The following is a 12,374-nucleotide window of genomic DNA, read 5'->3' as shown; positions in this document are numbered from 1 at the left end:
CCTTCCTTTTTATCTTGTTTCAGGCCAGGGACCGCTTCCCTCTCATCCGGGCAGAGCCGCGAAGAACTCTCCGGAAGCGCGCCTTTGACTCCTTCGACCCGGATCCCTACATTTCTTGGAAGGATCTGAAGATGGGGAAGACTCCGGCTGCGCGCCTTGGCCGGGACCCGCCGGAGCCCACCGCAAACCCCGAGGACCTGGTTGTGCTCGAGGTACTTTCTTTTCCGGCTTCCTATACTTTGCCACTATTGCTTTCTTGCGAATTGCTTCTTAGCCATATCCAACTCACAGATCCACGAGCGCGTGCCGCCCCTGCGCGCCGAGGCCGGCTCTGAGTTTGTGGACAAACTCATGGCCCAGGGCCAGAAGAACAAGCAGCCGGCATCTACTGCCGGCTCCAGCCATGCTCCTCCCTCCAAGCGCTTCCGGACGGAGCCCGTGGGGGAGAAGGAAGTGGGCGTGCGCCGCTACGGGCGCAAAGCGATGCCAACCGCTTCCGGGTAATTTTCTTTTCCGGCTTGCCTCTTTTTTGCTAAGTTCTTTTTCCGGTTGCTTTTTCTCAACCATTGGTCTTTTCTCTTTTTCTCAGCCCCGCTCTCAAGCTTGGCCCAAGGCCATCGGGCTCTGAGGGATCCGCAAGGACCTCAACCCCTCCTCCTCGCTCAAGCCCGGCACCATCTGGTGCCGGCAACTCCTCTGCCTCCCTTTCGGGGGGGCACAACAAATTCGGGGCGTGCGGCCCCTTCACTGTCAGATCACCGCACGGAGGAGGATCTTTCCTTCCTCCCGGAACACCAAGACACCGGCGCCAGCGACATCGGCGCCGGAGAAGAAGAAGCTGCCGGGCGGGCGGAGCCTTCTGCTCCTCCCGTCCTTGAAAAGACAACTTCCGCGCCGGAACCTTCCGCGCCGGAAGGCTCCAACACGGGTGACGCTCCTAGCGCTCCCCCTTCTCCACGCACCATCCTCATGCCTCCGCCAGAGGCTCCTCGCGCCCAGCCCTCCAAGGCCGCTCCTAGCGCGCCGCCGGCCAAGACCTCCGGGGCCTCCTCTACCGCGCCGCCGCCCAAGCCTTCCAAGCTCATTAAGGGGAAGGCGACGGCCTCCAGCGCCCCTTCGGGCGGCCAGCAGCCCTTGGTGCTGCACGTCTCCAAGGCTGCCAAAGGTGCCAGCATGAAGGCCACCGGCCTCCTCGGCCGCATCACGGAGTTCCAGCGCCAAGGCCGGGACCTGGGGCACCTCCTGCCCTATGCTCAAAAGTGGAACGCCGCGGACATCACTCCGGCGACCCGCGGAATGGGCAAGGACCGGCTGCCGGCACCTGATCCTGTCGGGGATCGGTGTTCCGAGGAGCACTTCATGCGGCTCCGGGCTGCCGTAAAAGAGCTTGACAGCGCGTGGTACGATTCCACGAACAATCTGACGGTATGTTCTACTAACTTTCAATCTTTGCCGGTTTCTTCGTTTCCGGCTCTGTTTTCTCTTTTCCTTAGTTTCATGCCGGTTTCTCTCTTGTCTATCTTCCCAGTCCCCGAGTTTTGTGGTGAGAGCGCAGCTCTTAGCGCAAAACTTAACTTAATATTTTAGCGTGAAACCGGCATCGCCGATCCCGAGTTTCGGGTTAAACATCTTCTCCTTAACACATAATTTACCTTAGAAACGCGCAAAACCGGCACTGCCGATCCGAGTTTCGGGTTAAGAACTTTGTTCTTAGCGCAAAACTTATCTTAAAAACGCGCAAAACCGGCACTGCCAGTCCCCGAGTTTCGGGTTAAGAACTTTGTTCTTAGCGCAAAACTTAACTTATTTCTTCTTTTTCTTGAACAGGTCACCGCTGACGCTCGGAAGGCCCTCTTCGAGGAGCTTTTGTGGGAGCACCGGGAGCTCGCTGAGGCACATGACAAGTGCCAAGGTAAGTTTTTGTTCCACCGGCATCTTTGCTACCGGAAACCTTTTTTCCTTGTGATATTTACAATTTCTGTTCAACAGTGATCCCGGAAGCTTCCATCGATGCTACGAAGGAGCAGCTCGCTTGTGACCCAACGTACCATTTTTTCCTTTCTCCTTTGAACTTGGTTTCTTTTCATTTTTACTAGTGTAACCTTGTTAACACTCTTGTTTCCGGTTACAGGGGAGAAGGACCAGCTCAACCGGCAGCACCAGGAGGAGCTGAACGCGCTCAAGACCAGCTACCAGGAGCTCAAGTCTCAGCTGATTCAGCTGGGGCTTGACCACGCCAAGGCCCTCAAAGCCGCTGAAGTGACCGCAGCGGCCAAGTTGGACGAGGCTCTGGAGAATGCTTGCAATGCCACTGTGGTGTTGCGGGCAGAGCTGGAGGAGATGGCCAAGGCCCGGAAGGGTGCCGAGGAGAAGGCCGCGCGGCTGGAGGAGGAGCATAAGGAGTGCGATCGGCTGATCCTCGTGACCGACACACTCGCCCTTCGTAAGTTCTTTTCTTTTACACTTTGACTACTGCATACGAGCCTTTCTTCCTTCGACCCCATTTTCTTTCCGCTATCTTTCCGTCCGGTCTCTCTTCTTCCGGATTCTTTTCTCTCCGGTCTCTTTTTCTTCCGGACTCTTTTCCTTCCGGTCTCTTTTTCTTAAACTTTTTCTTTCTTTGCATAGGCCTCTTTCCGGACTCGCAGAGGTACGCCGTCAAGAAGGTCGACGCGCAACGCAAGGACAAAGGCCAAGCGGATCTTACCGTGCCATGGACGCCCAAGGACCATCTGGTCGCGCTTAACGCGCGGGTGTCCCATATGCGCTGCATAGACCGCAATCTTTCGGACATCCCTGATGTAGCTACCCAGCTATACAGGACTTTATGGCCTGGCGAGGAGGTGCCGGACACCTTCTCCCTCATCAGCGATCGCCTCAAGGGTGCCGGCAAGAGGATCCGCGAGTGGCAGTGCTCTGCTGCCCGCGCTGGAGCGGACTCCGCCCTCCGCGTCGCCTGCTCCTGGTACCCGGAGCTCGATCTGGACGCCCTTACCGGCGTGCGTGAAGACGCCGAAACGGATCTGGACCCGATCCTCTCCGCCAAGCGGCAGGATCGCGCGTACCGGATCGCGGAGTATGCCGACATGCGCACCTTCATCCCTCCCCCTCCTGGCGTCACGGACTATCTCGACGAGGAGGAGGGTGAAGCCGAAGAAGAGGTCCTGGACGATGCTGATGCCGGTGCTGCTCCTCCGGAAGCCCCTGCTGCGTGATTACTCTCTTTGAAGTGTTTGCCTGCTATATGTGTTGGTCCTGCTTATCTTTGAAACAATGTTCGTTAAATTCTGCCCCGGAATGCCGGGGTCTATGATGTAAGACTTTAAGTTTGCCTGTGGTTGTGCTACAACATTTCCTGCCGGTAAGTTATACCGGTAGCTAAGTATTTATAAGTTTGCCTTAGCATATTTTGCTTTTGGTTTTGATTTTATCCTGCACTGCAAAGATTTCTCAATTGTTTCCGCATCCAATTTGATGCATACTTGGTTCTTTTGCCTTGGCTCTGCCTGCCTTCTCTGGGCGTTCTTTGGCGTATAAGCACAAGGTTCTTTCACCAAACAAGCATCTTCTTGAACTTAGAAATAACTTTGAAATTTTGCAAAAAACCGGTTTAACCGGGGTTAGTTAGATTTTCCGGATTGTTCTTTCCTGCTCTCCCTCTTCGCAGTTCATGTGCTTATCTCCTACCGGTTTATCTTGCTTGCCATGAAGCCGGTTTGCGGACAGCAGCAGAGTCGAAGACTCCGGTAGGATTTAGCACACTACTAAACCGGAAAGAAAAAACATTCAATAAGCAACCGGTAAACTGAAAAAATAGACAAGTTACATGCAACTTTAGTTGGGGTAGTCCCCGAGATTCATTCAAGATTCCGGCAACTTTTATTCATAGCTTATAAGGTACAAAAAGGAACTTCTTACACCACCACTTCAAGAGTAGAAGGGACGCAACAGAGCTACGTTCCATGGACGTTTGCTCTCCTCTCCGGACCTGTCCGCCTTTCCTTTCTTCCACTCCTGTGCATCGATCAAGTAGTATGCATCATTGTGAAGCACCTTGCTTACAATGAAGGGACCTTCCCATGGTGGCAAGAGCTTATGCCGGCCTTCAGTGCGCTGCACCAGGCGAAGTACAAGATCTCCTTCCCGGAAAACTCTTGGGTTAACCTTCCGGTTATGATAGCGTCTTAGGTTTTGCTGGTAAATGGCTGTTCTTGCCAAAGCCAGCTCTCTTGCTTCTTCTAGCAAGTCCACATCGTTTTCTCTGGCCTCTTTGACCTCTTGCTCAGTATAGAGCTGTACCCTTGGTGAATCATGAATGATATCGGTTGGTATCACCGCTTCTGCTCCATAAACCATGAAGAAGGGAGTGTATCCGGTAGACCGGTTTGGGGTTGTTCTTATACTCCACAAGATGCGATGGCAGCTCATCGAGCCAACATCCCGTGATTTTTCCACCGCATCAATGAGTCTAGGCTTGATACCGGAAAGCACCAAGGCATTCATTCTTTCCACTTGGCCATTGCCTTGTGGGTGTGCCATGAGCACAAATCCAACCGGATGTTCTTTTCTTCACAGAACCTTTTGAACTCACCTTGAGCAAAGTTGGTTCCATTATCGGTGATGATCTTGTGCGGGTATCCATACCGCAAAATGACATCTTTTAGGAATTTCACCGCTGTATGCCCATCACACTTTGCGATAGGTTTTACTTCTAGCCACTTGGTGAACTTATCCACCATCACCAAGATGTGAGTCATGTCGCTTCTTGCGGTTTTGAATGGTCCAACCATGTCAAGGCACCAAACGGCGAATGGCCATGTTAGCGGTATTGTCTTTAAACCGGATGCTTTGGGGTATGATTTTGCTTGGCGTACCTGCGGCAGCCGTTGCATTTTCTTACTAAATCCTCAGCGTCCTCCAAAGCAGTGGGCCAATAGAACCCATGCCGGAATACTTTTGCTACTAGCGCCCTTGACGAAGCATGATGCCCACATTCTCCTTGGTGAATTTCTTCAAGCATTTCTTTCCCTTCCTCCGGTTCCACACATCTTTGAAGGACACCGGTAACGCTTCTCTTGTACACCTCACCATTGATGAATGTGTAAGCTTTGGACCTTCTTTGTATCCTCCTTGATTCATTTTCGTCGGTAGGCAAGGTGCCGTTGATCAGGAATTCCTTAATAGGTTTAACCCATGACGGTATCTCTCGAACCAAAAACACCGGTGCATCTATCTCCATGCTATCCACCAGCATCATTTCTTCCGGTATGGGTACAGCAGTCCCCGAGCTTACCGGAGCAGTCCCCGAGCTTGCCGGAGCAGTCCCAGGTTCCCTTCATCGATATCCATGGGTACTACGTGTGACTCCGGTACAAAAATTGATTACGAGTCCGGGCTCGGTTTGATCGATGGCACTCTTAGGTGAGCCAAAGCTATTCGGAGGAATTTCTTGCCTAGATGAGCCCAGCTTGGACAAAGCATCTGCGGCTTCATTTTCTGCGCGTGGCACATGGTGGAACTCACACCCTTCGAAGAATCCGGCAATCTTTTGCACGTGAAACCGGTACAAGGCCATGTTGGCATCTTTTGCATCCCAATCTCCTGAACACTGCTTTGTACCACAAGATCTGAATCGCCATAGCAAATGATCCGGTGTGCACCGATTTCTTTTGCGACCTTAAGCCCATGGATCAAAGCTTCATATTCAGCGACATTGTTTGATGCCCTGAAATGCACTTGCAAAACATACCGGAGGTGATCTCCTTTTGGGGAAGTGAGCACCACACCGGCACCTAGACCTTCCTTGAGCTTGGACCCATCAAAGTGCATCTTCCAGTACTCTATCCTCTGATCTGGCGGTTTGTATTGCATCTCCGCCCAATCAACAAGGAAATCAGCCAAAGCACGTGATTTTATGGCATCTCTTCTTTCATACATCGGCACGTATGGTGATATCTGGATTGCCCATTTTGCAATCCGACTGGCATCTTTGTTGCACATGATGTCGGAAATTGGTGCTTCACTCACCACCTTCATGGGGTGCTCCTCAAAGTAGTGCTTGAGCTTGGTGGCGGCCATGTACACGCCATAAGTCATTTTTACGGAAGTGAGGGTAGTTCTGTTTTGAGAGGGAGAGCACCTCGCTCAGGTAGTATACCGGCCTCTGGACGGTTTTTTCTTCCTCTTCTCTTTCAACCACAACCACTACACTCACAACCCGGTTTGTTGCTGCTATGTATAACAGCATAGGCTCTCTTTCTAGAGGTGACGCCAGTATAGGTGCTGTGGCTAGCATTGTTTTTAGCTCTTTAAACGCAGCGTACGCACGAGGGGTCCAAACGAACGTGTCGATTTTTTCATCGAGCATAGAGTGGCGAGCTTTTTCTCCCAACCTGCTCACGAACCGGCTCAGCGATGCCAAGCTTAGGTAAACTTACGCACATCTTTTAACTCTCGAGGGATAGCCATTCTTTCTATTGCCCGGATCTTTACCGGATTAACCTCTATGCCCCGGCTTGATACCAGGAAACCGAGCAGCTTGCCGGCAGGGACACCAAAGGTGCATTTTGCCGGATTGAGTTTCATCCGGAACCGTCTTAGGTTATCGAACGTTTGCCGGATGTCATCGATTAAGGTGTTCTTTACCTTAGTTTTTATCACGATGTCATCCACATAGACTTGCACGTTTTTCCAATTTGATCAAACAAGCATTTTTGCATACGTACTGGTACGTTGCACCAGCGTTGCGCAAACCAAAAGGCATAGTGACATAGCAATAAGCCCCGTGCGGGGTAATGAACGCAGTTTTTATTTGATCTTCCTTTTTCAAGGGAATTTGGTGGAAACCGGAATAGGCATCCAGAAAGGACAACAACTCACACCCAGCAGTTGAATCAATCACTTGATCGATTCGTGGCAAAGGAAAAGGATCTCTTGGGCAAGCCTTGTTCAGGTTGGTGTAGTCGATGCACATGCGCCACACCTTTGGAGCTTTGGCCTCCAGGTTCTCATCTTTCTTCTTTTCAACCATTACCGGATTGGCCAGCCACTCTGTGTGCGTGACCTCCACAATGAATCCGGCAACAAGCAGTTTGGTTACCTCTTCTCCTATGATCTTTCTTCTGTCTTCAGCGAACCGGCGCAGTGGTTGCCGCACCGGCTTGGCATCTTTCCGGACGTTTAGAGAGTGCTCAGCCAGCTCCCTCGGAACACCTACCAAATCATCAGTTGACCAGGCAAAGATATTCCGATTCTCACGGAGGAAGCCGACGACGCGCTTTCCTATGCTTGATCAAGGCCGGCACCGATACGAACGGTGCGCTGCGGGTAAGCCGGATCCAAAGACGATGTCCTTTGTTTCATTCGTTGGCTTGAATGCCGGTGAGCCCATGTTTTCACTCATTGCCGCTAAGCTCATTTGTGAGGATTGAGCCAACATTGTTTGCATTCTTTTCTTTTCCTCCGCAATCACCAGCGATTCCGCTAGGTTCGATCCGGCAGATGCAGTTTCCAGTGAGATCTTATAGTTTCCCACCACAGTCAGTGGTCCACGAGGTGCCGGCATCTTCATGTTGAGGTAAGCCGTATGAGTCGTGGCCATGAAGGCTGCCAATGCCGGTCTCCCCAGCAATGCATGGTAGGGGCTGTCCAGATCCACCACCTCAAACTCCAGATTTTCCACCCGGCAATTGTCACGTCCTCCAAATGCCACGTCCACCCGAACTTTTCCTATCGGGGCACAGGACAAGCCAGGAACAATCCCGTGGAACGTTGTGCGCGTTGGCTGAAGCATGTTTTCTGTTATGCCCAGCGTATGCATGGTGTGCTTGTACATGATGTTGATGCTACTGCCATTGTCTATCAGCACCTTGCTGAACTTCACTCGAGTTTGCGGCCCTTTCATGATTGGGTCCACAACAAGAGCATATCCACCCGGATTCGGCATGATCTTAGGGTGATCCTTGGATGACCAGGTAATTTCCTGATTGGACCACATCATGTACTTGGGAACTGCCGGCATCACAGCATTGACCTCCATGGAGCGCCGGTGTACACTTTGCCGGTCTGTTGGCTCAGTGACAAAGACAACACAGCACAGATGCGGATCTTCAGAACGTTCCGACCCAAAGGTGCCGGTGGGGGTGGTTGGTTGTCATTTTGCTCCACCCGGTTAACTTGCTGGTACTGCTGCCGGTTTGGCTGCACCGGTAAGGCGTTTGCCCCGGTAAGTGGTGGTGGTGGTGGTAGCTGTTGTTGCTACTGCGGCATGTCTTGTGGTGGCCGCGCATCTTTCACTGTTCCTTTTTGCATCAAGTACTTGGTCCAGGTGCAATCCTTTGTCAGATGGTTTGACGGGTGTGCCGGATTCGGCGTGTGCCACCGGCAAGGTTGGTCCATGGCAGCTTCCATGGTGTATTTTGCGGGTTCTTGCCGCTTTCTTTTACGGACCCAGGTTTCTTTTCCACCCATTGTTTCTTTGGACCCGCCCATGGCTGCGATCCGGTTTTTTGCCTCTGGGCGTCGGCGGCCTCAAAGTTTTCCTGCACAGCGGCAACTTGCTGCGGACCGTACCGTCGCTCCGGACACTCTGCTCTTCTGGTGTTATTCCGGGTGTCCCGGTGTTGTTCGTGGCGCAGCTGTTCCGGCTCGGTTGCCTTTGCCGGCTGCGTTGGGTCTCCCAACGCATAGCTATCCGCCACACGTATCATCTCTCGCCAACGTTGTCGGCATGTTGCGCTGCAACTTTTGCCACAACGGTGAACCTCTTCTGCATCCACTGCTAAACCAAGCAATGGCTTGTGCCTCGATTACCCCTTCACAGGAGTTCCTTGTGGTGTTCCACCGGGCCAGATAATCCCGGTCTGTTTCATTCGGGCGCTGCACGCACAGAGCAAGTTGCTGCGGCCTGTTTGGCCTCTGATAGGTGCTGCTGAAATTGCTCACAAAGGCCTCCTCAAAATCCAGCCAGCCATTTATGCTTCCTGCCGGCAAGTTGTTTAGCCAGATTCTTGCCGGTCCAACCAAAAACGATGGTATGATCCTCACGGCCCAACGCCGGTTTCCTCCTCCTGCTACGGTTCCTCCACCGCCTGCAACGTATACCGCGGTCACGTAATCCGCGAGCCAGTCTTCCGGCTTCGTGGTGCCATCGTATGTCTTTGTGTCACGGGGCAACATAAAGTTGCGGACTGGTGGTTTTTCTTTCATGATCCTTGGGCCAAAGCACTTTGGACCTGGAGGACCTTCCTCCTCGATCATTTCTGACAAGTACACTCTATCCAGACGGTGCCTCGCATCCCGTTCCGGTAAGTATCTCTCTCCTGTGCGTTCTCCCAATGGGTTCCGGTATCTGCCGGTGCGGTGGAATCGGCTTCATCGTAACATTCCGGTACCGCGGCCCTTGCCTGCCGGTACCTAGGGGGATCTATTTCCTCCTCATCGTACGCTGCCCTTGCAGCTCGATAGTTTTGCCCGGTCTCATATCTACCGGCATGATTGTTTCCGGCATAGCCTCTGGCGTAGCCTCGCTCTGCCCCTTGGCTTTTTCTTCCGGCATCATGTTGCCCGGCTTGTTGCTTTCCGGCAAGAACCGGATCGTACACAGTCATCTGCTGCGCATTCACATCTTTTTCTCTTTTTCTATCCGGATGGGGGGATGAAGCCTGCCCATGGGACTTGCTACCGGCATTCTTTGTTGAACGCGCGGATTTTGAGGCCGCGGCCTTGTTCAACTTAGCCAGCTGCTCAGCATTTTGCTGCTCTATGGTTTCCAGCAGCTCTCTGACACGCTCTTGCTGCTTTACCAAAGCCTCTCCGGAAAGCGACTCACATAGCTCTACTGCAGCCTTAGCAGCTTTTATAGTTTTATCCGGGCTGCTATACTTAGGCTTTTCCACGATGCTAACAGATGCAGAGGCGCTCTTGCCGGTAAGAATCTCTTTGCGCAAATCTTGATCTAGGTTGCGAGCTTTTAGCCGGTTTTCCGGCACCCTAGCAGCATGCGCGCTAACAGAAGCAAAGCCATGGGCAGCGTTATACTCACGTACGGTTAGGTTCAGCTCGCGCTGCGCCCTGACGATGTCCTTGCCGCTCTCCAGCATCTTCTGGCGCTGCGCCTCCAGCTCCACCTGAGCCGCTGCTGGGTCGATGTTCTGCGCGATGGGGGTGGCGAGGACGTTCATCGCTGCCTGGAGCGGTGTCTCCGGTGGCGCGGATGATGCTCCCGCTGCGCCTGCGCCGCGCTCCAGCGGTGGCTTAGCCGCACGGGTCGAAACCGCGCGACCGGCACCTTCAGCCGCAACCTCCTTTCCTGCACCAGCCACACCGGTCATCATTACCTCGACGCTGCCGGCGGCGCGGCCAGCACAAAGCCATCTTGGCGGGTCCGGTGCCACCAGCACCGGCGAGAGGCGCTGGCGGACGGGGACGGTGCCGAAGTAGACGCGGTGGCTGCCGAACTCGATGATGCGGCCGTTCTTGGGGAAGATGCCGCCGTTGGCGAAGCAGCCCGCGTTGTCGTTGATGAAGTCCATGGCGTAGATGCTCTGCACCAACGCGGACACCGTACGCTCGCCGGAGATCTTGAGGATGCCCGCCCGAATGTGAACTCCATCAAGCGCCACTTCATGCCCCACGGTGGGCGCCAACTGTCGTCGTGGTGAACGAGCAGATGCCATAGGATGGCTTAGATTGGGGCCGAATGGACGCAAGAGGATTCGGGGGAGGGTTTGCGATCAGGTGGGAAGAGATTCCGGATGGTTTCCTCAAGAACTTGGCCAAAGCCAGAGGTTGAAGAAGAAAGGCACAAGGAAGAACTCCCTCTAGATCACCATGTTCATAGATTCACACAAGTTACAGGCTCTGCCTACATGCATACACGCGTCTCTTCTAACATAACCTCTCGTATCGTGCCCGCAAGGGGGGCTGCCCCCTCTCCTTATATAGGGGAGAGGGTGGCTTACAGAGCAAGAAACCCTAATGGCATCTTTGACTGGACAAACTACTTTACAGAGTTACTGTACAAAGCTACTTTAATCATAGATGACACCGGGGCCTTCTTTTATCATAGAAGCTGACGTCCTCCGGCTTCTTTCTCCGTCACCTCTCTCTTTGGCGCCAGGGCTCTGAATAAAGTTACTTTGCTTAGCTCATCCTTGTCTTCTTGCTCTGTAGAGAATCTTTGACCAGTCCTGCCGACAGGCACTCCTTTCCGGTATCTTCTATACCGGGTTCCGGCATACCCCTTTGGGGATACCGGCTTAGCCTTGCTCTCCCGGATTCCTACTAGGCTTCCGGTAAGAACATTAAACCGGTATCTCGATGGCTCAAACCATCCGGTTTGGCATGCCTTTGGCATACCGGGGGTTATCCCCCCAACATGGGCCCTTGGGGATTTCTATTTGTCGCCTGTGCATTGGCTTGCCCTGCAAACCTTAGCATTGCTTGAAAATTTTGACAGTCCTTCTGCAAGTGTCCTGACTGTCTTTTCCCGTTGCTGTCGAGATAGAAGTGCATCTGACACGGCCCGTTCATCATATCCTCGGGAGACACGAAAGGTCTCTGGAACCTTGGCCCACTATTTTGCCTGTTGTTTCGGGAGTCATCTCTATTGACGCCTCGCTGCTCGTTGCTCCTTTGATAGTCATCTCTATTGCCTCCTCTAGCGCTTGCTCGAAACCCAACCGAGATTTGGCCAGGAGTGTCGTAATTCGAGAATTGCCGAGAAAACCGACGTCTATTTTGATAATTCTATTTTGATAATTTCAACCACGGTTCTCCTCTGGTGACCTATGCCGTTTGTTGTGAATAACATCTTCTCCATCTGCCCACCTGTTTGCTATCTCCATCAACGCTGATACTGTCATTGGGTTGGTTCTTCCCAAATCCTCGACAAAATCTCCTCGCCGGATTCCTGCGACAAACGCATCTATCGCTCTCTCGTCAGATATGTTCTCTGCCGAGTTTTTAATGATATTCCACCTTTGGATATACTTTCTCATTGATTCATCCTGCTTTTGTTGACACGCTCTCAGCTTTTCTAACGATGCAAGTTTTTTGCAGGTAGATCGAAAGTTCTTGACAAACACGTCCTCGAAACTGTCCCAGCTGTCGATGGAACCCGGAGGAAGCTTCTTTATCCAAGACCTCGCGGCTCCGCTTAAATGTACTTGGATGCTCTGCATAGCCGTTGCTCTGGTTCCTCCTATCAACTTCACTGTCTCGAGATAAATCGACTAGCCAATTCTCTAGATCTTGCAGGCCGTCGAACTTTTTGAAGTTATCGGGTAACTTAAACCCTGAAGGCACTCGAGTTTTCCAGACCCTCCTTGTGAAGCATGGCAGCCCACACATATCCTCGTCGTCTATCTCTGGGG

This window comes from Lolium perenne, chromosome 7 (genome assembly GCF_019359855.2).
Source record: "Lolium perenne isolate Kyuss_39 chromosome 7, Kyuss_2.0, whole genome shotgun sequence".
Taxonomy (NCBI): domain Eukaryota; kingdom Viridiplantae; phylum Streptophyta; class Magnoliopsida; order Poales; family Poaceae; genus Lolium; species Lolium perenne.
The sequence above is the reverse complement of the archived record's forward strand: the minus strand, read 5'-3'. Positions refer to the sequence as shown.